Below are 17020 nucleotides of genomic sequence, written 5' to 3'. Positions count from 1 at the left end.
ACGTTCATCTGACTGGTTCGTACTACAGGGAACTAAATACCAAAACGTTCATCTGACTGGTTCATACTACAGGGAACTAAATACCAAAACACTAAAACGTTCATCTGACTGGTTCATACCACAGGGAACTAAATACCAAAACGTTCATCTGACTGGTTCATACCACAGGGAACTAAATACCAAAATGTTCATCTGACTGGTTAGTACTACAGGGAACTAAATACCAAAACACTAAAACGTTCATCTGACTGGTTCATACTACAGGGAACTAAATACCAAAACACTAAAACGTTCATCTGACTGGTTCATACTACAGGGAACTAAATACCAAAACGTTCATCTGACTGGTTCATACTACAGGGAACTAAATACCAAAACGTTCATCTGACTGGTTCGTACTACAGGGAACTAAATACCAAAACGTTCATCTGACTGGTTCATACTACAGGGAACTAAATACCAAAACACTAAAACGTTCATCTGACTGGTTCATACCACAGGGAACTAAATACCAAAACGTTCATCTGACTGGTTCATACCACAGGGAACTAAATACCAAAATGTTCATCTGACTGGTTAGTACTACAGGGAACTAAATACCAAAACACTAAAACGTTCATCTGACTGGTTCATACTACAGGGAACTAAATACCAAAACACTAAAACGTTCATCTGACTGGTTCATACTACAGGGAACTAAACACCAAAACGTTCATCTGACTGGTTCGTACTACAGGGAACTAAACACTAAAACGTTCATCTGACTGGTTCATACTACAGGGAACTAAATACCAAAACGTTCATCTGACTGGTTCGTACTACAGGGAACTAAATACCAAAACGTTCATCTGACTGGTTCATACTACAGGGAACTAAATACCAAAACACTAAAACGTTCATCTGACTGGTTCATACCACAGGGAACTAAATACCAAAACGTTCATCTGACTGGTTCATACCACAGGGAACTAAATACCAAAATGTTCATCTGACTGGTTAGTACTACAGGGAACTAAATACCAAAACACTAAAACGTTCATCTGACTGGTTCATACTACAGGGAACTAAATACCAAAACACTAAAACGTTCATCTGACTGGTTCATACTACAGGGAACTAAACACCAAAACGTTCATCTGACTGGTTCGTACTACAGGGAACTAAACACTAAAACGTTCATCTGACTGGTTCATACTACAGGGAACTAAATACCAAAACGTTCATCTGACTGGTTCGTACTACAGGGAACTAAATACCAAAACGTTCATCTGACTGGTTCGTACTACAGGGAACTAAACACTAAAACGTTCATCTGACTGGTTCGTACTACAGGGAACTAAATACCAAAACGTTCATCTGACTGGTTCATACTACAGGGAACTAAATAACAAAACGTTCATCTGACTGGTTCGTACTACAGGGAACTAAATACCAAAACGTTCATCAGACTGGTTCATACTACAGGGAACTAAATAACAAAACGTTCATCTGACTGGTTCGTACTACAGGGAACTAAATACCAAAACGTTCATCAGACTGGTTCGTACTACAGGGAACTAAATACCAAAACACTCAAAACGTTCATCTGACTGGTTCATACCACAGGGAACTAAATACCAAAACGTTCATCTGACTGGTTCGTACTACAGGGAAATAAATACCAAAACACTAAAACGTTCATCTGACTGGTTCGTACTACAGGGAACTAAATACCAAAACGTTCATCTGACTGGTTCATACTACAGGGAACTAAATAACAAAACGTTCATCTGACTGGTTCGTACTACAGGGAACTAAATACCAAAACGTTCATCTGACTGGTTCATACTACAGGGAACTAAATACCAAAACACTAAAACGTTCATCTGACTGGTTCATACTACAGGCAACTAAACACCAAAACGTTCATCTGACTGGTTCGTACTACAGGCAACTAAACACTAAAACGTTCATCTGACTGGTTCGTACTACAGCGAACTACATACCAAAACACTAAAACGTTCATCTGACTGGTTCGTACTACAGGGAACTAAATACCAAAACGTTCATCAGACTGGTTCATACTACAGGGAAATAAATACCAAAACACTGAAACGTTCATCTGACTGGTTCGTACTACAGGGAACTAAAAACCAAAACACTGAAACGTTCATCTGACTGGTTCGTACTACAGGGAAGTAAATACCAAAAGGTTCATCTGACTGGTTCATACTACAGGGAACTAAATACCAAAACGTTCATCTGACTGGTTCGTACTACAGGGAACTAAATACCAAAACGTTCATCTGACTGGTTCATACTACAGGGAACTAAATACCAAAACGTTCATCTGACTGGTTCATACTACAGGGAACTAAATACCAAAACGTTCATCTGACTGGTTCATACTACAGGGAACTAAATACCAAAACGTTCATCTGACTGGTTCGTACTACAGGGAACTAAATACCAAAACGTTCATCTGACTGGTTCATACTACAGGGAACTAAATACCAAAACACTAAAACGTTCATCTGACTGGTTCATACCACAGGGAACTAAATACCAAAACGTTCATCTGACTGGTTCATACCACAGGGAACTAAATACCAAAATGTTCATCTGACTGGTTAGTACTACAGGAAACTAAATACCAAAACACTAAAACGTTAATCTAACGGGTTCATACTACAGGGAACTAAATACCAAAACACTAAAACGTTCATCTGACTGGTTCATACCACAGGGAACTAAATACCAAAACGTTCATCTGACTGGTTCGTACTACAGGGAACTAAACACTAAAACGTTCATCTGACTGGTTCATACTACAGGGAACTAAATACCAAAACGTTCATCTGACTGGTTCGTACTACAGGGAACTAAATACCAAAACGTTCATCTGACTGGTTCATACTACAGGGAACTAAATACCAAAACGTTCATCAGACTGGTTCGTACTACAGGGAACTAAATACCAAAACGTTCATCTGACTGGTTCATACTACAGGGAACTAAATACCAAAACGTTCATCTGACTGGTTCATACTACAGGGAACTAAATCCCAAAACGTTCATCTGACTGGTTCATACTACAGGGAACTAAATACCAAAACGTTCATCTGACTGGTTTGTACTACAGGGAACTAAATACCAAAACGTTCATCTGACTGGTTCATACTACAGGGAACTAAATACCAGAACGTTCATCTGACTGGTTCATACTACAGGGAACTAAATACCAAAACGTTCATCAGACTGGTTCGTACTACAGGGAACTAAATACCAAAACGTTCATCTGACTGGTTCATACTACAGGGAACTAAATACCAAAACACTAAAACGTTAATCTGACTGGTTCATACTACAGGGAACTAAATACCAAAACGTTCATCTGACTGGTTCATACTACAGGGAACTAAATACCAAAACACTAAAACGTTCATCTGACTGGTTCGTACTACAGGGAAATAAATACTAAAACGTTCATCTGACTGGTTCATACTACAGGGAACTAAATACCAAAACGTTCATCTGACTGGTTCATACTACAGGGAACTAAATACCAAAACGTTCATCTGACTGGTTCGTACTACAGGGAACTAAATACCAAAACGTTCATCTGACTGGTTCATACTACAGGGAACTAAATACCAAAACACTAAAACGTTCATCTGACTGGTTCATACCACAGGGAACTAAATACCAAAACGTTCATCTGACTGGTTCATACCACAGGGAACTAAATACCAAAACACTAAAACGTTCATCTGACTGGTTCATACTACAGGGAACTAAATACCAAAACACTAAAACGTTCATCTGACTGGTTCATACCACAGGGAACGAAATACCAAAACGTTCATCTGACTGGTAAGTACTACAGGGAACTAAATACCAAAACACTAAAACGTTCATCTGACTGGTTCATACTACAGGGAACTAATTACCAAAACACTAAAACGTTCATCTGACTGGTTCATACTACAGGGAACTAAACACCAAAACGTTCATCTGACTGGTTCGTACTACAGGGAACTAAACACTAAAACGTTAATCTGACTGGTTCATACTACAGGGAACTAAATACCAAAACGTTCATCTGACTGGTTCGGACTACAGGGAACTAAATACCAAAACGTTCATCTGACTGGTTCATACTACAGGGAACTAAACACTAAAACGTTCATCTGACTGGTTCATACTACAGGGAACTAAATACCAAAACGTTCATCTGACTGGTTCATACTACAGGGAACTAAATACCAAAACACTAAAACGTTCATCTGACTGGTTCATACTACAGGGAACTAAATACCAAAACGTTCATCTGACTGGTTCGTACTACAGGGAACTAAATACCAAAACACTAAAACGTTCATCTGACTGGTTCATACTACAGGGAACTAAATACCAAAACGTTCATCTGACCGGTTCATACTACAGGGAACTAAATACCAAAACGTTCATCTGACTGGTTCGTACTACAGGGAACTAAATACCAAAACGTTCATCTGACTGGTTCATACTACAGGGAACTAAATACCAAAACACTAAAACGTTCATCTGACTGGTTCATACCACAGGGAACTAAATACCAAAACGTTCATCTGACTGGTTCATACCACAGGGAACTAAATACCAAAATGTTCATCTGACTGGTTAGTACTACAGGGAACTAAATACCAAAACACTAAAACGTTCATCTGACTGGTTCATACTACAGGGAACTAAATACCAAAACACTAAAACGTTCATCTGACTGGTTCATACTACAGGGAACTAAATACCAAAACGTTCATCTGACTGGTTCATACTACAGGGAACTAAATACCAAAACGTTCATCTGACTGGTTCGTACTACAGGGAACTAAATACCAAAACGTTCATCTGACTGGTTCATACTACAGGGAACTAAATACCAAAACACTAAAACGTTCATCTGACTGGTTCATACCACAGGGAACTAAATACCAAAACGTTCATCTGACTGGTTCATACCACAGGGAACTAAATACCAAAATGTTCATCTGACTGGTTAGTACTACAGGGAACTAAATACCAAAACACTAAAACGTTCATCTGACTGGTTCATACTACAGGGAACTAAATACCAAAACACTAAAACGTTCATCTGACTGGTTCATACTACAGGGAACTAAACACCAAAACGTTCATCTGACTGGTTCGTACTACAGGGAACTAAACACTAAAACGTTCATCTGACTGGTTCATACTACAGGGAACTAAATACCAAAACGTTCATCTGACTGGTTCGTACTACAGGGAACTAAATACCAAAACGTTCATCTGACTGGTTCATACTACAGGGAACTAAATACCAAAACACTAAAACGTTCATCTGACTGGTTCATACCACAGGGAACTAAATACCAAAACGTTCATCTGACTGGTTCATACCACAGGGAACTAAATACCAAAATGTTCATCTGACTGGTTAGTACTACAGGGAACTAAATACCAAAACACTAAAACGTTCATCTGACTGGTTCATACTACAGGGAACTAAATACCAAAACACTAAAACGTTCATCTGACTGGTTCATACTACAGGGAACTAAACACCAAAACGTTCATCTGACTGGTTCGTACTACAGGGAACTAAACACTAAAACGTTCATCTGACTGGTTCATACTACAGGGAACTAAATACCAAAACGTTCATCTGACTGGTTCGTACTACAGGGAACTAAATACCAAAACGTTCATCTGACTGGTTCGTACTACAGGGAACTAAACACTAAAACGTTCATCTGACTGGTTCGTACTACAGGGAACTAAATACCAAAACGTTCATCTGACTGGTTCATACTACAGGGAACTAAATAACAAAACGTTCATCTGACTGGTTCGTACTACAGGGAACTAAATACCAAAACGTTCATCAGACTGGTTCATACTACAGGGAACTAAATAACAAAACGTTCATCTGACTGGTTCGTACTACAGGGAACTAAATACCAAAACGTTCATCAGACTGGTTCGTACTACAGGGAACTAAATACCAAAACACTCAAAACGTTCATCTGACTGGTTCATACCACAGGGAACTAAATACCAAAACGTTCATCTGACTGGTTCGTACTACAGGGAAATAAATACCAAAACACTAAAACGTTCATCTGACTGGTTCGTACTACAGGGAACTAAATACCAAAACGTTCATCTGACTGGTTCATACTACAGGGAACTAAATAACAAAACGTTCATCTGACTGGTTCGTACTACAGGGAACTAAATACCAAAACGTTCATCTGACTGGTTCATACTACAGGGAACTAAATACCAAAACACTAAAACGTTCATCTGACTGGTTCATACTACAGGCAACTAAACACCAAAACGTTCATCTGACTGGTTCGTACTACAGGCAACTAAACACTAAAACGTTCATCTGACTGGTTCGTACTACAGCGAACTACATACCAAAACACTAAAACGTTCATCTGACTGGTTCGTACTACAGGGAACTAAATACCAAAACGTTCATCAGACTGGTTCATACTACAGGGAAATAAATACCAAAACACTGAAACGTTCATCTGACTGGTTCGTACTACAGGGAACTAAAAACCAAAACACTGAAACGTTCATCTGACTGGTTCGTACTACAGGGAAGTAAATACCAAAACATTAATCTGACTGGTTCGTACTACAGGGAAATAAATACCAATACATTAATCTGACTGGTTCATACTACAGGGAACTAAATACCAAAACGTTCATCTGACTGGTTCGTACTACAGCGAACTAAATACCAAAACGTTCATCTGACTGGTTCATACTACAGGGAACTAAATACCAAAACGTTCATCAGACTGGTTCATACTACAGGGAACTAAATACCAAAACGTTCATCTGACTGGTTCATACTACAGGGAACTAAATACCAAAACGTTCATCTGACTGGTTCATACTACAGGGAAATAAATACCAGAACGTTCATCTGACTGGTTCATACTACAGGGAACTAAATACCAAAACATTAATCGGACTGGTTCATACTACAGGGAACTAAATACCAAAACGTTCATCTGACTGGTTCATACTACAGGGAACTAAATACCAAAACGTTCATCTGACTGGTTCGTACTACAGGGAACTAAATACCAAAACGTTCATCTGACTGGTTCATACTACAGGGAACTAAATACCAGAACGTTCATCTGACTGGTTCATACTACAGGGAACTAAATACCAAAACATTAATCTGACTGGTTCATACTACAGGGAACTAAATACCAAAACGTTCATCTGACTGGTTCATACTACAGGCAACTAAATACCAAAACGTTCATCTGACTGGTTCATAATACAGGGAACTAAATACCAAAACTTTCATCTGACTGGTTCGTACTACAGGGAACTAAATACCAAAACACTAAAATGTTCATCTGACTGGTTCATACTACAGGGAACTAAATAACAAAACGTTCATCAGACTGGTTCGTACTACAGGGAACTAAAAACCAAAACACTGAAACGTTCATCTGACTGGTTCGTACTACAGGGAAGTAAATACCAAAACATGAATCTGACTGGTTCGTACTACAGGGAAATAAATACCAATACATTAATCTGACTGGTTCATACTACAGCGAACTAAATACCAAAACGTTCATCTGACTGGTTCGTACTACAGCGAACTAAATACCAAAACGTTCATCTGACTGGTTCATACTACAGGGAACTAAATACCAAAACACTAAAACGTTAATCTGACTGGTTCATACTACAGGGAACTAAATACCAAAACGTTCATCTGACTGGTTCATACTACAGGGAACTAAATACCAAAACGTTCATCTGACTGGTTCATACCACAGGGAACTAAATACCAAAACACTAAAACGTTAATCTGACTGGTTCATACCACAGGGAACTAAATACCAAAACACTAAAACGTTAATCTGACTGGTTCGTACTACAGGGAACTAAATACCAAAACACTAAAACGTTCATCTGACTGGTTCATACTAAAGGGAACTAAATACCAGAACGTTCATCTGACTGGTTCATACTACAGGGAACTAAATACCAAAACATTAATCGGACTGGTTCATACTACAGGGAACTAAATACCAAAACGTTCATCTGACTGGTTCATACTACAGGGAACTAAATACCAAAACGTTCATCTGACTGGTTCGTACTACAGGGAACTAAATACCAAAACGTTCATCTGACTGGTTCATACTACAGGGAACTAAATACCAGAACGTTCATCTGACTGGTTCATACTACAGGGAACTAAATACCAAAACATTAATCTGACTGGTTCATACTACAGGGAACTAAATACCAAAACGTTCATCTGACTGGTTCATACTACAGGCAACTAAATACCAAAACGTTCATCTGACTGGTTCATAATACAGGGAACTAAATACCAAAACTTTCATCTGACTGGTTTGTACTACAGGGAACTAAATACCAAAACACTAAAATATTCATCTGACTGGTTCATACTACAGGGAACTAAATAACAAAACGTTCATCAGACTGGTTCGTACTACAGGGAACTAAAAACCAAAACACTGAAACGTTCATCTGACTGGTTCGTACTACAGGGAAGTAAATACCAAAACATGAATCTGACTGGTTCGTACTACAGGGAAATAAATACCAATACATTAATCTGACTGGTTCATACTACAGCGAACTAAATACCAAAACGTTCATCTGACTGGTTCGTACTACAGCGAACTAAATACCAAAACGTTCATCTGACTGGTTCATACTACAGGGAACTAAATACCAAAACACTAAAACGTTAATCTGACTGGTTCATACTACAGGGAACTAAATACCAAAACGTTCATCTGACTGGTTCATACTACAGGGAACTAAATACCAAAACGTTCATCTGACTGGTTCATACCACAGGGAACTAAATACCAAAACACTAAAACGTTAATCTGACTGGTTCATACCACAGGGAACTAAATACCAAAACACTAAAACGTTAATCTGACTGGTTCGTACTACAGGGAACTAAATACCAAAACACTAAAACGTTCATCTGACTGGTTCATACTAAAGGGAACTAAATACCAAAACGCTACATACCAACTCTTCCACAGACAGCTGGAAACGGGTAGACCAAGTACATAACTATCAGTTAGCAAACTGGTTCAAATATCTGTGGGGAGGGATGGTCTGTGGGGGAGGGATGGTCTGTGGTGGTGGGATGGTCTGTGGTGGTGGGATGCTAAAAACAAAGCACTCACGAACATCTGACAAACACTAAACTCATTAGGACCTAAGGTCTTCTTGAGTACAACTGCTGTGTTAGTGGAATGGGCAAGGTGAACAGATCCTATAATTTACCTGATTATTTATCTGTGAACTGTACAGTGTCTTAACTCCCTTATCTTACCGAATTTGCACTCACTGTATATAAACATTTGTTTTCTTTTTTTCTACTGTATTATTGACTGTATGTTTTGTTAATTCCATGTGTAACTCTGTGTTGTTGTATGTATTGAATTGCTATGCTTTATCTTGGCCAGGTCGCAGTTGTAAATGTGAACTTGTTCTCAACTAGCCTACCTGGTTAAATAAATGTGAAATAAAAATAAATAAATAAAAACAGTCAACTCTGTTGAGCTGGATGTAGGATAACAGAATGTCAAACCTACTTGAGGGGGCTTTGTTGCCCTTAAATCAGAGAGAGACAGACAAACAGAGCGCAAGAGAGAAAGGAGGACTGTCAGGCGAGGTTTTCTACTCATAAATTGCGAAGGTTGCACTTGGAGGTGGGAGGGTGCCAAACTGCAGAGTATAATTTATGTGCACCCAGGCGCATTTGTGGTGAATCTGAATGAGGCCCCCCACACCCTCTCTCAAAGTGGAGATCCCAAATCAGCACTCCTTTCAGTCAGAAATCTAATCTGGGGACATATAGTTGGTATCAAGCGTCTCGGAGTAGGGGTGCTGATTTGGGAAAAGTTTAGATTTTTAGGGGCGGCAGGGTAGCCTAGTGGTTAGAGCGTTGGGCTAGTAACCGGAAGGTTGCAAGTTCAAATCCCCGAGCTGACAAGGTACAAATCTGTCGTTCTGCCCCTGAACAGGCAGTTAACCCACTGTTCTTAGGCCGTCATTGAAATTAAGAATTTGTTCTTAACTGACTTGCCTAAAAAAATTAAATAGGTGATAATAATTCAGATTATTATTGACAGGGAGGACTTGATCCTAGATCAGCAGTCCTACTCTGAGACTCTTGTTTATTACATACCCTTATCTCCACATTATTACTGTGCTTAAACTCAATTCCTCTTCATCAATGAGGCTTATAATGGGATCCATTAGAGGGGAAAACCAAGGCTGGAACCATTAACACGGTGTCATTTTCAGGAAGACCCTTTAGGTTTTAGACATTTGTATTTAGTCGAGAAGTTGGCAGACGCTTGCCATAGCAAGCAAGCAAACCATAGCAAGCAAACCAGTTAAACACTCTTTTCCCCTGTGTGTGTGTGTTATAACCAGTAAAACAGCATTTCCCCTGTGTGTACATTCCTTTGACATACTGTTCTTCAGGTGTCTATAAAAATGATGATATTTTGCTGACACACATCACTTCTGGGCTGCTAGTCAAGGCCTTCCAGACCTGACACACATCACTTCTGGGCTGCTAGTCAAGGCCTTCCAGACCTGACACACATCACTTCTGGGCTGCTTGTCAAGGCCTTCCAGACCTGACACACATCACTTCTGGGCTGCTTGTCAAGGCCTTCCAGACCTGACACACATCACTTCTGGGCTGCTAGTCAAGGCCTTCCAGACCTGACACACCAGTCCTCCAGGAATGAAGAAAAGTTAGATTTAGGAAAAGGATGTGAGACTAGATTGTTTTGTAGAGTTATGGACGCATCAAGTGTGTGACACCATATCAATTTTGACAAAGATTTGTACATTGTCACGATTTGACTTCCAAAATGATCGTCAGATGAAAGTATACAGTACACTACAACTTGTTAAAATCAGGCAATCTCAAATCATAAGCCTCATACCAAAACTCCTTAAGGCAGAACATATAGATGCAACAGAGGAACGATGTAACGGTGGGCAACTTTGAGGGCAGTCCTAATAATAACACTTTTTTGGTTACTACATGATTCCATATGTGTTATTTCATAGTGTTGATGTCTTCACTGTTATTCTACAATGTAGAAAATAGTACAAATAAAGAAAAACCCTTGAATGAGTAGGTGTGTCCAAACTTTTGACTGGTGATGTACATCAATCTGGCATGATGACACTGGCACTGCTGTGCCAACACACACACACACACACACACACACACACAGGTTAATGGAGCATGGATGAGGTGCTCCAGCCTGGTCTCATAGCAATAGACGTAACATAGTAAATGTAAATCCCAGGACACTCAAATATGTTACGTTTTGTACGGTTAAATGGTCGGGGTGGATGAGTGGGCATATAACGCAAACGTCTATAACGCGAACGTCTAGCAACCCAAAGGTTAAGAGTTTAAATATCATCACAGACAACTTTAGCATTTTAGCTAATTAGCAAAATGCCAACTACATACTAATTTTTAGCTACTGTACTTTGCAACTACCTACCAAGTTAGCCAACTCTTCCCTTAACCTAAACTTAAACCTAACCACTAGCCTGGCTAACGTTAGCCATCTAGCTAACATTTAGCAAATTCTTAACATATTGCACGTTTGGCAAATTCGTAAAATAAAATACAAATTGTAATTCATAACATAACATACAAAATGGGCGATGAACATGAACAAATTCATTCACACAAAATGTACCATACTAAAGGGAGTGTCTCAGATTTACATATAGAATCATATGAAAATGCTCTGACACCAGGTTGGGGGCTCAGAAACTGCATTGCCCTCTGGGAAGAGGCCTCTGAAATAATCAATAGTCAAAAACACACAAGACAGTCAGATGAAGCTGAAATAACATGAGAGTGGAGGCTGCTGAGGGGAGAACAGCTCATAATAATGGCTGGAATGGACCAAATGGAACGGCATCAAACTGTTTTTGGTACCATTCCACTGATTCCACTCCAGCCATTACTATGAGCCCGTCCTCCCCAATTAAGTTGCCACCAACCTCCTGGGGTGTGTGTGTGTGTGTGTGTCTTAGATCTCAAAACAACCATTTATTGTAGGAGAGCATCAAAGCACTTCAATATAATGATCCAATCTGTAGAAAACATCTGCTGGCAAACTGCTGCCTGAATGCATCTTCTAGCCTACAATAATTCCCACAATGTGATTAATGACATTGAATTTACTGTGGTTCAAACGATAGCCTGCGTGCATGCATCTCCATCCCATAATGAAGACAAGTAAAACTGGAGTGAGTGAATAGGTTCAAAAACACCTGCATTGGAAGCAGGGGGAAATGGGGTGCAGACTTCTCTCCTGTAATTCAGGTTTGTTTACACAACAGTGGCCAAAACTGAATCTGGGACTTCTCTCCTGTAATCCAGGTTTGTTTACAGTGGACAATGCAACCAGGGATAAAGTCTGGACAGGGGTGTTTTGTAAACAAGCTATCCACTTGTGTTTCAACAAACAACGACTACATACGAGAACTCTTTCATTTGAATTCCAGTGCAGGGGAATTGTATACTGGCCGCGGACGCGCCAACTTCATGAGCCGCTGAACTGTTTTGAGCGAGCTTGTCAATCAACAGAGCAGCACCCAGAACCGCGGCGCCCACTCCTGCAGAAAAGTAGCCGATTGATAACATTTCCAGGGCGCCCAAACTATTCTACTGTATCAATGTACCAATAGCAGATATACTGGCTACAGTAGCGAGTCGAACACCGACTTTTGCCAATTTATTGAGCAGTTCATTCTGGCGTGTATTCTAAACTAGTAGACGCAAAAAAGGAAACTGCATGCTTTCTATTAGGCTAAATAAAATAACGTTTTATTTTTTACCAACCTGGCCAAGCGATTGAACTTCTCATGTAGCAAAACGCTGATGTTCAGAGTTTGTGTCACAGTCAGTCGTGCGTATTCTGTCCCTCTCCTCCGCTCCGCTCCAGATTATGTTTTCACTTCCTCTTTGTCTCTGCCGTCTGCTGGTTGGCTCCTCTCCTCCGAGATTCGAGCAACGATGCTAGGGATTTTGACCAATTAAAACACAACAAATCCCGACAATCGAAGGGGCGACAGGACACTCCCCGTTAATGGGTTGCAATCAATGACTGTATGGTGTCAATTCATATATTTCATCACTTGCTCTGATGTCCTTCATTTACGGAATGCTTGTTAGAGATGTAGCCCAGAATATTATGTCAACATTGAACCTCGGATAAGCGCTGCAGAGGGCTCAAGGAACAATGTATTTAATAATTCATAGCTATCGATTCATTCATACATAAAACAGACAGCATCTGGGGGTGGGGTGTTATAACCATTATCTGAAACAGATGATAATAATAGACCATTATATAAAGAGTACAGTACAGTCAATACCAGACTTGATTAAATTCATGCCACCTACATCTACTTCCAATATCTAGGCTGCCCCGCAAGAGAGAAAGAGAGAGGGAGGGAGAAAGGGAGGAGGAGGAGAGAGAAAGGGGAGAGAGGGAGAGAGAGCGAGAAACGACTGAGAGGGGGAGGGAGAAAGGGGAGAGGGGGAGAGAGAGCGAGAAACGACAGAGAGGGGGAGGGAGAAAGGGGAGAGGAGGAGAGAGAAAGGGGAGGGAGAAAGGGGAGAGGAGGAGAGAGAAAGGGGAGAGAGGGAGAGAGAGCGAGAAACGACTGAGAGGGGGAGGGAGAAAGGGGAGAGGGGGAGAGAGAGCGAGAAACGACAGAGAGGGGGAGGGTGAAAGGGGAGAGGGGGAGAGAGAAAGGGGAGAGGGGGAGAGAGAGCGAGAAAAGACAGAGAGGGGGAGGGAGAAAGGGAGGAGGAGGAGAGAGAGCGAGAAACAACAGAGAGGGGGAGGGAGAAAGGGGAGAGGGGGAGAGAGAGCGAGAAACGACAGAGAGGGGGAGGGAGAAAGGGGAGAGGGGCAGAGAGAGCGAGAAACGACAGAGAGGGGGAGGGAGAAAGGGGAGAGGGGGAGAGAGAAAGGGGAGAGGGGGAGAGAGAAAGGGGAGAGGGGGAGAGAGAAAGGGGAGAGGGGGAGAGAGAGCGAGAAAAGACAGAGAGGGGGAGGGAGAAAGGGAGGAGGAGGAGAGAGAGCGAGAAACGACAGAGAGGGGGAGGGAGAGGGGGAGAGATAAAGGGAGAGGAAGAGAGTTAGAGACATCTATGAGTGATCTGAACTGGTGCCACCGTGCCAGGCACACAGCTCTCCTCTCCACAGTACAGCGTCAGGATTTAAACAGGATCATGTGCCTCTACTGTCTGACTGGCATATCATTTGGGCTAATGGTGGCCAAACACCCATCCTTTCTCTGTGTGACTGAAACCCATGGCTTTCTCTCTGGTACTAGATCTGGTAGGACAAGATGAAGGAAGATATGAAATATGACAAGCAAAAAGATAGATCAGTAATGAGTGAAGTTGCATAATATTTGATCATGCTCTGTCACATTAACTGTGTCAATTGTGAAAAAACAGACACAGCAATGATATAAAGAAATCCTGTTTTATGCTATTATTCCACGTTAGGGGCCGATGCTATGGCAGTTTATGGCAAAGAAAAATTGCATACATAAAATGGAAGATAGTTAATGTTACTGATAGTCTGAAGAGCATCCACAGATGGACTATCCAAATAAAGTGTTACCAACCCTAGCCTTTTCTCCTGCCCCATAAAATAGTGGTTCAATATGGAAGCTTTTCTTTCTTAACTTTGCCAAAGTGTCTGCCTCAGAGCAGCAGTGTCTCAGTGATCATCTAGGAGATTCATGTCTGTCTCTGCTCAGAGAGAGAGAGAGAGGGCTACGTGGTGCAGCTGGGACACTGTTTAAATGCTGTTGATTTCTCTGAGGCCTTTGCCAAAGTGTCTGCCTCAGAGCAGCAGTGTCTCAGTGATCATCTAGGAGATTCATGTCTGTCTCTGCTCAGAGAGAGAGAGAGAGGGCTATGTGGTGCAGCTGGGACACTGTTTAAATGCTGTTGATTTCTCTGAGGCCTTTGTCAAAGCGCCAGAGAAAGGAAAGGGGGGAGTTGCCATGGAAAGGAGGATAAGAGAGGGATGCTGAAAGGAGAGATCAAATGAAGCTTTCCGTTACTAGGAAACACCTTTAGGCCTAACTTCATGCAGAATCCACTAGGACACTAATCAAAGTTCAAATACGTCTTTCTCCCCTGAAGGACTGCTTAAAGTCCTCTAATTGGAGTCATTAAAATAAGATTTATAGTTTTGATAACACACGTCTCTAAATAGACATCCTATCATTAGAGAAGGGCAAAGTGGAGAACTCTTGATGTGGCCTGCAGAGTGTGTGTGTTACCGACTACAAAATGGCACATTAGTGAGTAACCTATTCTACCCTGGGATTTCTGAGGACTTTCAAGATCAAAGGGAAAGTAAAAAAGAAAGGCGCACCACGGCACTCTTCATATAATTCATTAAAATTACTATTTTTATGAGATGTTCAATTGAAACAAACCTTGAAAACTCTTGATGTGTTTCGGCTGCGTGGCCTTCGTCAAGTGTTTTCTATTCTCTACCTTTAAAAAGGAAACAGTGCTAACTACTGGGACATTATAGGGACAGTGATTAGCACTGGGACATTATAGGGACAGTGATTAGCACTGGGACATTATAGGGGATGGAGATGTGGAAGAAACATGAACATCGGCCGCCCCCTGCACAGTAGATCACCTGCTGGGTGTTGACGAACGCTGGCGATTCAACATGTACGGGACCCATACAAGGCAAGCAGGTACAAGCTCCGCAAATCCAGTAGGGACGTAAAAAGACAAAGACTCAAACTTGAATTGACGTTGGCTATTCACACGGCCCTAACATATCTGGACAAGAGGTACACCTTCACTACCGGTGAAACGCTTTACAACACCTATTCATTCAAGGGTTTCTCTTAACTTTTTTTTTTTACTGTTTTCTACATTGTAGAATAATAGTGAATACATCAAAACTATGAAATAACATGTGGAATCATGTAGTAACCAAAAAAGTGTTAAAAAAATCTAAATAGATATTATGTTTGAGATTCTTCAAATAGCCACCCTTTGCCTTGAAGACAGCTGTGCACCCTCTTGGCATTCTCTCAACCAGCCTCACCTGGAATGCATTTCCAACAGTCTTGAAGGAGTTCCCACATATGCTGAGCACTTGTTGGCTGCTTTTCCTTCACTCTAGTCCGACTCATCCCAAACCATCTCAATTTGGTTGAGGTCGGGGGATTGTGGAGGCCAGGTCGTCTCATGCAGCACTCCATCACTCTGCTTCTTGGTCAAATAACCCTTACATAACTCACAAAGACACAGCAGTTGGAATCAAAAATCTCCTATTGGACTCCAGACCAAAGGACAAATTATTACCGAACGAATGTCCATTGTTCGTGTTTCTTGGCCCGAGCAAGTCTCTTCTTCTTATTGGTGTCCTTAGTAGTGGTCTCTTTGCAGAAATTCGACCATGAAGGCCTGATTCACATAGTCTCCTCTGAACAGTTGATGTTGAGATGTGTCTGTTACTTGAACTCTGTGATGCATTTATTTGGGCTGCAATTGCTGAGGCTGGTAACTCTAATGAACGTATCCTCTGCAGCAGAGGTAACTCTGGGTCTTCCATTCCTGTGGCGGTCCTCATGAGAGACAGTTTCATCATAGTGCTTGATGATTTTTGCGACTGCATTTGAATAACCTTTCAAAGTTCTTGAAATTGTCCCTATTGACTGACCTTCATGTCTTAAAGTAATGATGGACTGTCGTTTCTCTTTGCTTATTTGAGCTGTTCTTGCCATAATATGGACTTGGTCTATACCCCCTACCTTGTCATAACACAACTGATTGTCTAAAACGCATTAAAGAAATTCCATAACTTCACTTTTGTTATTTGAAATGCATTCCCCTGTGAACCTATAACTGTGTGGC

Source organism: Oncorhynchus kisutch, linkage group LG17 (genome assembly GCF_002021735.2).
Source record: "Oncorhynchus kisutch isolate 150728-3 linkage group LG17, Okis_V2, whole genome shotgun sequence".
NCBI classification, from domain to species: Eukaryota; Metazoa; Chordata; class Actinopteri; order Salmoniformes; family Salmonidae; genus Oncorhynchus; species Oncorhynchus kisutch.
This window is presented reverse-complemented; position numbering follows the sequence as displayed.